Source organism: Mytilus edulis, chromosome 8, assembly GCF_963676685.1.
Source record: "Mytilus edulis chromosome 8, xbMytEdul2.2, whole genome shotgun sequence".
Taxonomy (NCBI): Eukaryota; Metazoa; Mollusca; class Bivalvia; order Mytilida; family Mytilidae; genus Mytilus; species Mytilus edulis.
This window is the reverse complement of record NC_092351.1, coordinates 17,465,462-17,477,587: the sequence shown is the minus strand read 5'-3', so window position 1 is coordinate 17,477,587 and position 12,126 is coordinate 17,465,462.

Here is a 12,126-nt window from a genome sequence, read left to right as displayed (position 1 = left end):
TTTTGGTCCTAACAGTTTAGGAATAAGGGGCCCAAAGGGTCCAAAATTGAACTTTGTGTGATTTCATCAAAAATTGAATAATTGGGGTTCTTTGATATGCCGAATCTAACTATGTATGTAGATTCTTAATTTTTGGTCCCGTTTTCAAATTGGTCTACATTAAGGTCCAAAGGGTCCAAAATTAAACTTAGTTTGATTTTAACAAAAATTGAATCCTTGGGGTTCTTTGATATGCTGAATTTAAAAATGTACTTAGATTTTTGATTATTGGCCTAGTTTTCAAGTTGGTCCAAATGGGGGTCCAAAATTAAACTTTGTTTGATTTCATCAAAAATTGAATAAATGGGTTCTTTGATATGCCAAATCTAACTGTGTATGTAGATTCTTAATTTTTGGTCCAGTTTTCAAATTGGTCTACATTAAGGTCCAAAGGGTCAAAAATTAAACTAAGTTTGATTTTAACAAAAATTAAATTCTTGGGCTTATTTGATATGCTTTATCTAAATATGTACTTTGATTTTTGATTATGGGCCCAGTTTTCAAGTTGGTCCAAATCAGGATTCCATATCAAGTATTGTGCAATAGCAAGAGATTTTTATACGACCGCAAAATTTGAAAAATATTTTTCGTCGTATATTGCTATCACGTTGGCGTCGTCGTTGGCGTCGTCGTCGGCGTCGTCGGCGTCGTCGTCGTCTGCGTTGTTGTTGTCGTCGTCGTCGTCCGAATACTTTTTAGTTTTTGCACTCTGACTTTAGTAAAAGTGAATGGAAATCTATGAAATTTTAACACAAGGTTTATGACCACAAAAGGAAGGTTGGTATTGATTTTGGGAGTTTTGGTCCCAACATTTTAGGAACTAGGGGCCAAAAAGGGCCCAAATAAGCATTTTCTTGGTTAGCAAGTCTTTTCAATTGCACAGTATTGCGCAATGGCAAGAAATATCTAATTGCACAATATTGTGAAATAGCAAAATTTTTTTTAATTAGAGTTATCTTTCTTTGTCCAGAATAGTAAGCAAGAAATATCTAATTGCAAAATATTGTGCAATAGTAAGATTTTTTTTTAATTGGAGTTATCTTTCTTTGTCCAGAATCAACTTAAATCTTTGTTATATACAATATACAATGTATATTCACTTTTTACTACCAACTGATAAATTAAAATAATCTTTACCATTCAGTGATAACAAGCAGTTTTTTTACATCTTAATATTTTATGATGTATTTAAATGAGTAGTTATTGTTGCAAACTCCATTAGAAATTTTAATTGAGATTAGTTTTGGAATAAGGGAAAGGGGGATGTGATTAAAAAAATTGGGTTCAATTTTTCTCATTTGAAATTTCATAAATAAAAAAGAAAATTTCTTCAAACATTTTTTTGAGAGGATTAATATTCAACAGCAAAGTGAATTGCTCTAAGAGAAAACAAAAATTTTAAGTTCATTAGAACACATTCATTCTGTGTCAGAAACCTATGCTGTGTCAACTATTTAATCATAATCCAAATTTAGAGCTGAATCCAGCTTGAATGTTGTGTCCATACTTGCCCCAACCGTTCAGGGTTCAACCTCTGAGGTCGTATAAGGCTACGCCCTGCGGAGCATCTGGTTACTGTTTATAGAAATGTTCAGATCAAACGAAAAGTTTTGATCAATATCTGGAAGTCTTTCAGTCAATGTTTGAATAAATGACCTATGCTTTACAAAAACGTTTCTGTGAGCTTCCACAATCTTCCAAGAAGCATCGTTATGGTGGCCTTATAAGAATTGTTTTTTTTTCTCAATTGCAGCAAGTCAGGAGTTCTATCCTAGCTTGGATCAAAACACACACTTTAAAATTGGGTCTCCATATCATGTGTCATTGAGTTTGTTCTCATGGAGTGATATCTTGCATCTCTTTATATTTATAGTAATTTATGTTTAATTTGTCTTTGCTATAATCATCTCCCCCTTACCTTTTTAATCTTACCTGGCTCATGCCATCACTTGGTGTTCATTGTGTCCATTGTCATCTATATATGGCTAAAACTCATTTCAACATAAATTGAATATATATTAGGTTCTTTCAAATGATAAATCTAAACCTATATTTAAAATATTTGATTATGGGCCTTGTTTTCAAATTGGGTCAAATCAGAATCCAAAATTCAAATTTTTTTGATTTCAACACAAATTGCATGTATGGGATTCTTTTTAATACTGAATTTAACCTCTAGCCATGTATATAGAGATTTTGGATGTTTGGCTCTTTTTATCAATTTGATCAATATTGAGGTCAGAAGGGTCCTTAATTAAATTTTTGTTTGCTTTCATCAAACATTGAAGTTTGGGTTTCTTCATATGCTGATAATAACAATGTAATAATATTTTGGATACTGGACCATTAAAGGTGAATGTTCAATTTCAAATTTTCAGTTCTTTGACCACATTCATTTTGTGTCACAAACCTTTGCTGTATCAAATATTTAATCACAATCAAATTTCAGAGCTGTTTCAGGCTTAAATGTAGTGTCCATACCTGATCAACTGTTGATGGTTTGACCTCTGCAGGAAAATTCGGGTTTTTGTCATTGTGACTTCCTCTTGTAAAGTTTTCTAGATACACAAATTAAGCATTTTTAGTCAGATAGTACATAAAACCAAAAAGAAATTGATATTTCATCTCTTGTCTTCGATCTATAAGACAAGTATCCATCAGCGACCAAATGACTGTTGTACTCAACTATATGGTAATGACCTTTTTGCTTGGTCTTCTTCTCATTTATAGTCAGGCCTATACCTTGTGCTGTTTTATTTAGTCTTGGGGTTTTGTTCTACAAGTAGTTCCTGTTGCTGCAAAGTAGACCGATATCATCAACAAAGTCTAAATCCTCTAGAAAGTAATTCGTGGTCCATCTGATGCCTGTGACTACATTTCCCAATGCTGTTTTCATACACCAATCTTTTGCTGTGATGAATAAGACAGGAGATATTATCAGCATTTCAGCTGTTATAACGAAGTAATTTCATATTCTTCAGTATTGCCTTCCTGATCTCTTCCCAAATTTATATATATCTAGTTCTATTCCGAACTTCAAATTGGAACAGCTTTCTGGTGTTCAGTGTTCAGTGCTTCTTTAGAAGAGTGACGAAAGATACCAGAGGGACAGTCAAACTCATAGATCGAAAATAAACTGACTACGCCATGGCTAAAAATAAATAGTCAAACAGACAAATAATAGTACAACAGACGCAACATAGAAAAAATAAAGACAGCAAAACGAACCCCACCAAAACAGGTGATGATCCTAGGTGCTAATTCGGTAGGTCACATTCATGAAAAGGAAATGGTATTGTAGTTATTACCAATGTTATTTCAACTGATCGGGCGGAGCTTACGTTTTGATTTGCATTAGGACAGTCTATTTGATGATGTGTGCGATAAGGATGATTACTGTTATAATTATTATTGATTACTAATCACCTGTCAGTGTCACCAAGGTAATTAAAAGAATGACTGGACATTTCATTGATGAGTTTATCCTAAAACACCTATCTATAGATGTACTGGTTTATTATGAGCGAACCGTTTAAACCCCGCCCAGTCAAGTTAAATAAATCAAGTAAATACGACATATCATCTGTGAAACGGTAATTCGGTTATTAAAGTGTTCAGTCTACTTTTCTAGTTGTTGACTTTCTGAGGCTAGTACTTTACCATCCTTGGACTTACATGGGACACTAGGGCTTGTGTGTTTACCACTTGGTTCTGTTGTGATTTTATAGACAGCACTAATTGCCCTATTTAGAAACTGGTGTCTCTGCTTTAATTGGTAAGTTACTAGGTATATTGCCTTATCTTATAGGCTTAAAATTGGCTGAAAGTTGGCTTAAACAAAGGCAACAGTAGTATACCGCTGTTCGAAATTCATAAATCGATAGAGAAAAAACAAATCCGAGTTGCAAACTAAAACATGAGGGAAACGCATCACATATAAGAGAACTACGACACAACAGAAACACAACATTAAAATGTAACACATTCAGAAACGAACTATTATATAACAATGGCCATTTCCCTGACTTGGTACAAGGCATTTTAAGATAAAAATGGTGGGTTGAACCTGGTTTTGTGGCATGCCAACGCTTTAATTGCAATGTTAGTTATAACATTGAAATGACAATATTACATGACAGGACTACAATATAAATAAATTGGAGGAAATATAGGACAGAGAAATGATTAATAGCCAACAACAGGAACTTGGTTAAAATTTAATACACCAGGCCCGCGCAACGTCCACACAAGACTAACCAGCGACGCCCAGATAAAAAAAGTTTGAAAGCCAAAACAAGTACAAAGTAACGCACTGTGGACCAAAAGTTCCAAAATGTTGTAACCAATACGGCCAGGGTTATCCACCTGGGACAAGAACATCCTTATTATTTAGAATAATACATACTTTTGAAAACAGTAAATTTTATAAAATGACTATATAATAGATTTACATGTACATGATTAAATTGAAGTGGTGACTAGATACACAACAAAAACGGATAAATTACAAAAATTTACAGCACATTTGAATTTCTAAAACGAGTTCCCAAAACCAAGAAAGAATTTAGATAAAGTTCAAGATTAGATTTGTATGACTTATCTAACGTTAATTATAAACAGTGAAAATTACAATACTAATTAATATCAATTTATAGTAGTGAAAAGATAATTAATTGTATTATTAAGCTATGTTGGTGTTCTTCTGAATCAAACTTTAAACCAAATATATAATGTAAATTTCGTTGATCCAAACTAAAATCTAATAAATGAACTGGATGATCAATTGTACTGACCATAACACACGAATACAACAGAAAAGAAATAAAATGTATAACTACAAACGTTAAGACATTTGACAAAATCCGATGACAATAACAAATATATAACATCAAAACTAAATAAATGAATTTGGGATTGAAAAGTACCGTGACACGTCTTATAGCAATGCGAATCCACACTCAGCAAAACAGTCATAATCGGGAACAAGCCACGTTCGGTAATAAAAAGATCAGACGACGTAATAAAAACCCACAATCTAGCACGTGGAAAAAATGTCCATGATGGTTAGTTTGGACAAATATACATTGTATGATTCAAACAATTCGTGATGGTGTCCGTAAAATTTACGGAGTGTCATTTTGAATCTGTCCTCATAACTTTGTTGGAGCACACTCCTGTATTTGAAGTCCGTACAGTGTGAACATGCACGAGAATAACATATCAATTGAGATATGTAAACACCATACGAAGGGGCAGAGGGTATGTTACTGCTGAGAAATGGGAAATTGATAATTGGGAAGTTGAAATCGTCCCGTTTATCATAGATTTTCGTGTTAAGTCGTCCATCTGTGTCAATATTGAGGAAAAGATCAAGGTATGAAGCAGTCCTTCTAGCATCAGTAGTATCTTTAGTTGAAAGTTCACTGGGATATATGAGATGCAAGTATTGGCTGAAATATGGGTTATTCAATGATAGGACATCATCAGCATATCGGAAAGTAAAATTAAAGAATTTCGCAAGGTGCTTTTTCTGTTTGTCTTTTAGAAGGTTTTGAATGAATTCTGCTTCATACGAGTACAAAAACAAATCGGCTAGTAGGAGGACACAATTAGTACCCATTGGAATACCGACTGTCTGTTGAAATGTGAATCCTCCAAACTCAACAAATATAATGTCGATCAAATCGTCTACCCCTTTGTCTTTGACTGAATATTCTTATCTTAAAGAAGTTTGGATTCGTCATGATTTTGTGCTATTTAGTTTTGCCTTCATATCTTTTCTCTGCTGAATGCTTATCCAGGTGTCATAACTTGTCCATGTTTTCACTTTTTTTTAATCCTAGGGTGTTTCTTGATGATTCTTTAAACACAGTTTTGATCTCATACATCCCTCTTCTAAACTTTCTGCAGTGCGTGCTCATTGTATGACTATGACTTCTAACACTTAAATGACTTAAATGTGTTTCTAAGCTCGATCTTAAATTTCTCAGAATTTCAGGTTGTTTTAGTTTGACTTTGTCGAATATTTGCCTCTTGTTGGTTCTATTTTTTACTGCTTTTTCTTAGCTTCATCCAAATTTTACCACGGATCAAGTGATGGTCACTACCATAGTCTGCTTCCCTTACAGCTCTTACGTCACACATTTAGTTTTTATCATCAAATTTAATCAGGACGATTTGGGGATTAACAAGTGATTTTATTGATAATTTTAAAGCATATAATTTCAATTAATGTTTTTTTTAAAGCAGTCTGAGAGCTGGACTCATATTTGATATTTATAAGACATGCAATATATATCATTATTAGACCATAACTCCAAACTTTGTCATTAGTAAATTAGTAAATACACAGTTACCTCTGGTATGGGTCACTATTATTTTGGAATGTCAACATATTAATGTGGTGCAATTTCACGGAGTTAGTATATCAATGGGTTATACATGTTTAAATGCCAGCTGAAGGACACCTCCGGGTGCGGGAATTTCTCGCTACATTGAAGACCTGTTGGTGACCCTCTGCTGTTGTTTTTTATTTGGTCGGGTTGTTGTCTCTTTGACACATTCCCCATTTCCATTCTCAATTTTATCACGAATTTTAAAATTTGTTCCAGTTGAAAAAGATCAACAGTTTGCATGTCTGAAGCTGAATTATAGATCCCCTTAACATAAAATTGAGTTAGAGCTGATACATCTATTTTGAACTACATGAAAATATAAACTATTTAAAATATCATTACTGTTTAATAAACTTTGCAGAATTGGTTGTGTTTTCTCTCCATAATAAAAGCCTTATAAGAAGCAAATTTCTTATCTTTCACTCTTTGCTATCTATATTATAAAACTCGATGCACATGCCAATACTGTAAATAGCTTCAATATTTCAAGTAACACTTTCAAAACTTCCAAAGTAATATCTAGACGACCCATGTGGCTGTAAGTATATAATTCATAGGCTCACTGTATGGAGTTGATTTTAACGTAAAAACCGGCACGTTTTGGGATCTCAATGCTCTTCAACTATGTACTTTATTTGGCTTTTTAAAAAACTTTTTTGGATTCGAGCGTCACTGATGAGTCTTTTGTAGACGAAACGCGCGTCTGGCGTATATATTAAATCTAGTCCTGGTATCTATGATGAGTTTATTTACAAAGGACGACATGATATGTTTAGAAATGCAATCCCAAAATGAACTTGTATCAATATTTTTCCTTTTGTGCAGACATCCACCCTTCATATTTTAGATTGTGAAACAACATTTAGCAATATACTACCTTAATTTGTTTATACACATCCAGACAATGTTTGTGTGCTGGTTCCATTGTCGTATCTCTCATCCTTTAAAACAAATGTTTCATCTGATTTGAGGCAATATTATCTTTGGAAATATTGAAACCATCGAGGTACAAATTTTTCACTTCATGATTTGCAATTTTTATTTTCATTTTGGATAAAATACAATTCAATATGAAACAATAAGAGACCATGACCTATTGCAATACCAGTAATGTTATAAAGACTACATATATAACCGTCTTCTTCATTTCCTATCTCAAAATCAATCGAAAAGTTATGTATAAGTTCTGTTGATTTCCTAAAATTCTCTGTTTCATAATTGAAGCATACCCAAAAGTCCTTTTCCATTGTTGTTTTAATCTTATTCCAAACAACATCTTTCTGACCAATGTCTGAATTAAAAGTGTTGAATAAAGCAGTAATTATATAAACTCTTGGTATTTCAGAGAGGAGTGAGACGACCATTTAAAAAAAAGTGAATAATTCGTCATCAATGTTTCTTATCTTATTTTGACAAAATGGAACCGTACAGACTGGCAAAAGCGAATGATTATTTCACTTTTTCACTTTCATTTATGATAGAAAACAAAATCGTATTTCATTCTACTCGATCTGCATGTTTATCAACCAGACTCAAGCTGGCAGCCAATTTTAGCCTCCAATCAAAATAGCTGCCACTTTTTTCCAGCAGCCAATGATTTGTTTAAAAAACCGTTTAAGACTCAAACGTTTCAAAAATCGCAAAATATTTAATAGTTTAATATTTTTGACAGCAGAATTCCGATTTAATGAATGAAGTAATTTCCCATTTGTTATCCGTTTTTTCTTCTGTTGTGCTATAACACTGCTACCAAAAGTTCAGATAGGATTAGGCGGTCACAAACGTGTTTTACCCAAACACATTTTAATTTGTCTGTCCCATTACAGGAACCTGTAATTCAGTGGTTGTTGTTGATTGTCATATTTGTTATTCGTTTTTGTCATAATCAGGCGGTTGGTTTGGTTGATAGGGCCACGCACGGTCATTTATCTTACTCACACCTACGTCATTAGGGTCTTCGTTAATTTCTGTGTCATTTGGTCTCTTGTGGAGTCTTACTGGCAATCATACCACATCTTATTTTATAACAAGTTGATAGTTGTTTTATGTTTACCATATCACTTCTTTTTATTTTCATATTCATGCACATTAACTATCAGCGGACGGATAATCTTATATATATTCATGATGTCGCCCGTTTGTAAAAAAGGTTCCAGCCCATATTATTAACTTTTCTGTTGTTTTGTGTCGTTAAAAGAAAGCTTTTGACTGACATTTACCACATGTACAGTTATACCAAGTAGAAGAACAGTGACAAACAATCATCAAAGATACCAGGATATCATGTGATAAACTAGAAGTACGTTTCGTCTACACAAGTATCATCAGTGTTGCTCTAATAGAACAGGTCCAAGGCAAAACAAATAACCATGTATATAGATATGTAGATCTTTTACATAAAGACGTGTTCTGTAAGATGTTTCGATATTTAAAAACAATGTTCATGTTTGATTATTTCAAAAACAAGACGAACATCAATCACAGTACCATGAAAACGACGAGTAAGCTAGAATTAAAACACACACCAAAATAAAATTAAAAAATGACATGGATAATTTTCAAAGTAATACACTGATAAATTAGATTAGGGCAGTGGCTTTATTACCTCTTAACTAAAACTTGAGCCAGACTTCTAAGAGATAACCAACTATTTCTTTAAGTCAAGAAGGAACACGTAGTTACCTATTAGGACGAGCACGAGGATAAGAGGACAATTAGATGATATAGGTTATCTGGATGACGCCTTTATTCTGTATGAACGTACGTAAGCATGACATTTAATGCTACCATTTTTTAAGAACACTGGACTCATTTGATACTTTGTAAGCTGCAATAAGCGTTCAAAAATATATTGCCAAGGAACTGGAACAATGTATCAAATGTAATATTCCAAAAAAAGGGATTGTTAACTAAAACTAGCAAAATAAAAATTGAATTTTACAAATGGAAAAAATAAAATTATCGATTTTGTCAAAAAGTTATATCCTCAGCGGTAACTGAACTGATCCCCACTATCAATTTTGACATGTAAAACAATTCTGAGATAGACTTGACTGTACGTAATGTATCATTTTCTTGCAATCGGTATTGTCATAAAATTGGAAATGGTTTCTTAAATAGGTCGGAAAATTAACAAAAGACAAAGGCTTGAGGTTCCGTTGAAACATATTTTTTTTCCGACGTAGTCGGTATAGTTTCGGTTTGTGCCCTTTGAACTTAAGGACGCTAAACTATGGCAACATAATACGCATGCTCGAAAATCCTTTCTGTGATTGGACAAAATGCTGTCATGGTGGGTGAATTGGTTGTGTTTGAAAAAACGTCTCGTTAATTATATCGTGATGGAAAGGAAGTGAAAAACTATAAATATTTGAACTAGATCTTTAATACAAATATTTATATTTTTATTAAAATAATTGTTTCTCCAATAGCTCTTTGCATCCGTGACAGCTGTTTATTCGGGACAATTATATAATTTTTGATGTAAACTTTGTTGTACGAACGTTCATGACTTTAAGAACGCATCTACGCATGTGAGATTTCCGCGGGGTTTTGGTGAATGTAAACAGAAAGATACGAGGACCGAGAATACTGAACACAAACAGAGAAAACGTTATTTAAATGGTATCTTTGTGCTCCTGAATGTTATCGAAAGGATAGTTTTAAACATATACTCAAATTTAAATACGTCGGATATCTTTTTAAAGATAGTTCTTGTTTCTTTCTATTACTGCATTAATTTAATAACATGTTCTCTACGAATCCTTAATATTCATCAAAATCCACATGTGATCATCTTTTTGTGTTAACTATATGTTTAGTTTTCAGTAGAATACTAAACTTAATTCCATTTTCAATTACTTTAAATTTAATATTATTGTACATATGAAATAAAATTAATGTCGGCCTGGTTATGATTTATCCCAAATATAATCCTATTGAAATTTCAGAAAATCTACATAAACCACATTAAGATAAACATATGTTAATGATTTTATTGTTGCAATATTTTAATCTCATATTTAGGTGAACTTGGTCCATTGGACAACTTCTCAAAATATTAAAATGAGATTATAACCATAAATTATTACACATATAGTCAAAATGGAAATAAAACCGATTTTACAGTATAATGTTCCCTCATTGAACGTACAGCGATTATACCTCAATGGGTTTCTATAGAAACACGTGAAATGCATCACTTATATGGCTCCTTATACGTTCAAATGTTTACATACCACACACTTTAAATATAGGTTAAACACTCAACTAGGATGTTATTGTCTTTAAAAACACTAAGTTTTGGCAGACAGGGACACCCAACTAAATCGGTTGATGACCACTTACTGTGACATAACAAAAATTGGAATAAGTTACTTGTTTTATTTTTGGATAATTCAGAATTTTACCAAAGACTAAATGGTTATTGCTAGTCATTGATCAGGAAAATAATTGGTTTTCACTTGAATTAAACTAGTTTACCTTTATATGATAAAACTATATTAATCAAAGTTTCAAAACTGCGGTCGTTATATCCCACGGTCACTATGAGATGAAGAACAGCAAGAAAGGAAAAAAATAGGCGTTGCATAAGAATGCATTTAGATATTTAGTTGAGAGATTTTGATCTGACCTGATAAAAGAGATCAATGAATAACTCACCCCCCAACCAACCAAAGAAAAAAGGAGTATTCACAATAGAACACTTTATTTAAAGCAAATGGCAATACTTTTCATTACTTTTTCCCGAAGCTTATCTTTCTTTCCTTCGTTTTTAGGTGAACAAATATTATAAACTATTACTTCACTATAAACTATTTGTTTCATTCGGTTCGCCTTTTGAGTCACAAAAATATTAACATATTTATCAAGATATGCTTTACTGTACTGGATAATGACCCTCACATTCAAATTTCAAAATTCCAATTAAACTAAATAATATTTGTTTTGGCTGAGCAAATTAAACTTAAATTTTGTCATTCTTCTTAACCTCGTATGTAGTCTGTTGTCCCATGTTTTGTGGTTGTGTAGACGTTCCATATTTTACTTTGTACTTGTTTGGCTTTATAACTATTTTGATATGAATAAACTCATCATAGATACCAGGACTAAATTTTGTATATACGCCAGACGCGCGTTTCGTCTACAAAAGACTCATCAGTGACGCTTGAATCCGAAAAAGTTAAAAAGGCCAAATAAAGTACGAATTTGAAGACCATTGAGGACCAAAATTCCTAAACATTTTGCCAAATACAGCTAAGGTAATCTATGCCTGAGGTAGAAGAGCCTTAATTTATAAATATAACCATATCAATGATAATTCATGTCAGTCCAAAAAGTGTACGAGCGTCACTGATGAGTCTTATGTAGACGAAAAGCGCGTCTGGCGTACTAAATTATTATCCTGGTACTTTTGATAACAATAGATCCTAACAAAATGGGTGCTGTAATTTTGTACAGATGTTATTGGCTGATTTATAATCTAAATATCGTGCCCTTTGTTCTATGATAGTTCTAGAGGTGGTGTTGAATGTTGTTTTATGTCGCAAGCAGTTGGTTAATGGTACTGTTATTCCTAAAATGGATGCATTTTGTTTTGATTACCTCTAATTTGTTTCAAGCAAAATAAAATAATAATGTTTAAGATGTACCTTGAAATATGCTTAGATTTGATCTCATCTTATTACCAAAA